Source organism: Aegilops tauschii, chromosome 7 (assembly GCF_002575655.3).
Source record: "Aegilops tauschii subsp. strangulata cultivar AL8/78 chromosome 7, Aet v6.0, whole genome shotgun sequence".
NCBI classification, from domain to species: Eukaryota; Viridiplantae; Streptophyta; class Magnoliopsida; order Poales; family Poaceae; genus Aegilops; species Aegilops tauschii.
In genome coordinates, this window is record NC_053041.3 from 152,713,156 (window position 1) to 152,717,373 (window position 4,218).

General features: G+C 46.1%; 1 pseudogene; it reads left to right on the forward strand.

Moving 5' to 3' along the window:
- The first annotated feature begins 2,203 nt into the window (after positions 1 to 2,203).
- Positions 2,204 to 3,988, forward strand: LOC109767490 (cold-regulated 413 inner membrane protein 2, chloroplastic-like; annotated as a pseudogene).
- Positions 3,989 to 4,218: the final 230 nt, after the last annotated feature.

Here is a 4,218-nt window from a genome sequence, read left to right on the forward strand (position 1 = left end):
GATCGCGATTTCTGACCCGATTTTCGTTTTAGTTTATCTTCTCGCTCGTTTATCAGAATCAGGCGATTCAAGCGCCTAGTTCTTCGTCTCGAAGCCCTCTTTCTGTTTAACCAACTTGAACAAGATTTTGCTACTGTAAAATTTGACATAAGTCCAGATTAGTAAACGGATCTTGTTTCTTTCGCAGTTTGAGTTTTGTTGCTTCGTTTGATTTGATTATTTTTGCAAACCGGAGTTCTTAAGTTGAATTTTCTGGTTAGATCTCGTATTTGAGTTTTACCCGTGTTTCTAGTTGTGTGCTTATTGTATGCTTGTTTGTTTATGATAGAGTACCCGGAGTGCGAAGCGTGCTACTACGAGTCTCTAGGTTTCACGGATCATCAGCAAGGCAAGTAACACTTTGATCATACCTCTTTACTACCCAGTTTTATTGCATTAGATCAATCCTCAAACAATTGCATGGTTAGGATCTGATTAACTTGTGGGTTTTGGGAAGTAGATGAGGTAGTACCTATTCACCTGTTTATTTTCAAACCTATGGGAGTTACTTCTACGTTGCTTATTGATACGTCTCCAACGTATCTATAATTTTTTATTGTTCCATGCTATATTATATTCTGTTTTGGATGTTTAATGGGCTTTATTATAAACATTTATATTATTTTTGGGACTAACCTATTAACCGGAGGCCCAGCCCAAATTGCTGTTTTTTTGCCTATTTCAGAGTTTCGCAGAAAAAGAATATCAAACGAAGTCCAAACGGAATGAAACCTTCGGGAACGTGATTTTCGGAACAAACGTGATCCAGACGACTTGGAGTCCACGTAAAGAAAGCAGCGAGGAGAGCACGAGGCAGGGGGGCGCGCCTACCCCCCAGGCGCGCCCTCCACCCTCGTGGGGCCCACGTTGCTCCACCGACGTACTTCTTCCTCCTATATATACCTACATACCCCCAAACCAATAGAAGCATCCACGAAAGCCTAATTCCACCGTCGCAACCTTCTGTACCCGTGAGATCCCATCTTGGGGCCTTTTCCGGCGTCCTGCCGGAGGGGGCATTGATCACGGAGGGCTTCTACATCAACACCATAGTCCCTCCGATGATGTGTGAGTAGTTTACCTCAGACCTTCAGGTCCATAGTTATTAACTAGATGGCTTCTTCTCTCTTTTTGGATCTCAATACAAAGTTTTCCACGATTCTCGTGGAGATCTATTCGATGTAATCTTCTTTTTGCGGTGTGTTTGTCGAGACCGATGAATTGTGGGTTTATGATCAAGTTTATCTATGAACAATATTTGAATCTTCTCTGAATTCTTTATATATGATTGGTTATCTTTGCAAGTCTCTTTGAATTATCAGTTTGGTTTGGCCTACTAGATTGATCTTTCTTGCAATGGGAGAAGTGCTTAGCTTTGGGTTCAATCTTGCGGTGTCCTTTCCCAGTGACAGCAAGGCACGTATTGTATTGTTGCCATCAAGGATAAAAATATGGGGTTTATATCATATTGCATGAGTTTATCCCTCTACATCATGTCATCTTACTTAAAGCATTACTCTGTTCTTATGAACTTAATACTCTAGATGCATGCTGGATAGCGGTCGATGTGTGGAGTAATCTCTACTATTAAAGGAGGATCGAACGTCTTGATGGTTCGACCTCTTCACCCGCCCGCCTCGTGCGATAGCTATCCCCATCTCGTGCGATCCCCGCAGAAAAAACCCAGCGAACGAATGAGCCGTTTCCATCAACCTCCGCCCCCACGATCAGGCCACCCACACAGCATGGCATGCAAAAAGCAACGATCAGGCACACACGTCTCAGGCCCCCGTCAGCACCCAACCTCCTTGCTCCTCCCGATCTCATCTATCTCCTAAAAAAATCGCCACAGCCATCCAGCCCGAAGCAGCCGCTCTCCCTCATATTCCTCGCCGCCGTCCACTCCTAGAGCTTCCTCCTCCACCAAGCGCCCGCCCTCCCATGGTCGTGGCCCATCCTCCACTTTTCCTCACTGTACATCCCCGCACCTACGTACACGAAGCTCACGCAGGCCGCCATTTATCATGCTCACCACCATCCTCGCGCTCAAGCACATGCCACACATAGATGATGGCATTGGCCGCGTCGACGAGGTTGGGAGTCCCTCGACCCAACCCTTGCCCTCCCCTGCATTGACGGGCCCACCCGTGACGGGACCGAGACCATGTCCATCTCGCCGTGCCTCGTGATCCCCACTGCGGCGCCCTACCCCGTGCTGCTGCCGCGGGCGCGCGGCCCGCTGGGAATGCAGGCTTTTCCCCCGCCGTGCGCACCGACGCGCTCAGGTGAGGCTGCTCGCTCTCGCCGGGTTCCCCCGGCGCCCGCCTTCCGTCTACTCACCGTGCCGTCGGGTGAGATCTTTGTGCGTGTATGCAGGGGATATGCCGCTCTGCCGCAGCCGCTGGTCCGGCCGTGCCGGAGCCGGGGGAGCGCCGTCGTGTGCAACGCGTCGGTGTAGCTCAGCCCGCGCACGACGCAGTGGGTCTCCGTCGCGGCCGTCGCGTGAGTGCCTCCCCTCATCTCCTTGGCGATACCTAAAAGTACCTTTTCCGGTGCAATTTGCTCCTACAGAAACGCATGAGCCCTATCCGGGCTCCGAATCTGTTCGTGCTTTTGCTTGCGAGAGCTGTAAATTGCGCAACTGCTGGTGTCAGATTGTAAGATGCATGATCCTGCCATAGATTCTGCAACCTGTCGATGGTTACTCGTTCAGAACTCAGAGGGCATCATACAACAACTGTTAGATGGAGTTGGTTCTTGATCAAACATGAGCTGATATTTTCACAGCAAGTAAAAAAATAAACGCATCATGTCCACAGCTCTAGGAGGTAGGAGCAACATTAACACACTTCACAAGAACTAGATAGACAGTGTACTTGCAGTACCATATGCTGCGATGATGAATGCTGCTAGATATTCAGTCTGTTTACACATGAACATGACACCTTGTGTTCAGTAGCATCACTCTGTATCACAGGAAAGTGCAATGCATGGTTTTTGTATTAAATGTTTGAATGTCATATAACTCGAATGCAGAAATTTACTCAGCGTTTGGACCACTTGGTGACTTGCTTAGCTTGCTGCAGAATTGTAGTGTTACTTTATGCTTCTGATCCATCATAAGTTACTATCGATCGCATTCATGTTACGATACTAACTTGTCAACACCAAGGTGGTAATCTTGCTTCAGATCTTGGATGAGTTACTGGAGCTATTCAGGCCATGACTCCAATTTGTAATTGCTTTCTTGAGGACCGGCAATCTTGAATAACTAAAAGTAGTAATAATCCTTTGAAAACTCAGCTCTTGCTATTCGCCATGTAGTTTCTTCCATTCTGTGACATATTTGGTTTTGTCATAAAATGTTGCACTATTATTTGAGCATTTTATTTATTACTCTTTTGCCTGTTGCAGAGTGCTCTTGCTTGCTAAAGGCACAGGCATACACAAATCTTTCCTCGTGCCATTGTTTGTTCTGCAAGCACTTGGCCCTGTAATCTCATGGATCAAGTACGGTTCTGCCACTTGGCCCAAAAGAATTATTACCTTTTCCTCGTTTCTTGCTATTTCTACTGGATGTTTATTCTTTTTGAGACAGGAATACTTACTTTTGGCGTACTTATCCTATGGTGTCTATTCCAAATTTTAGGAGTGAATATGGGCTGTGGACTGCTTTTCTTGCGCTTGCAGTGCATTTGTTCTTACCCTTTCCAGGTAGAGTAACAACGAAGATCCATACGTCCTGCTTAAAATCAAGTATGATATTTGACAAGAGATGGAACAGATATATGTTACTTATGCACGTGTGTCTGTCTATTGCAGATGAGCTAGAGCTTCCACTGTCAACGATGCTGGCGGTCAGCATTGCTCCTTACCAGGTGATGAATGTGAGGTATGTAACATTCTCACCAGTTTGAAAGACATTGGCTGTACTGCTGCATATGTCTTTGATAATTCAACCACTTGGTCAATTGTCCGCTAGATGAAAAGTGTCTAAAAAGAAAGGAAATTAACCTGTAGAAGAACTTTTAAGCTGAGAATTCATCGCCTAGCTTAGCCAGTGCGACGTGAAAAAGGTATAAGAGGATCTAGCTTAATCCATGTGTATGGTAGCAGATCATATACTTTGCTTTTTTGCAATTTTCTAAATTACAGTTTCACCCCTAGCCACATTTGCGG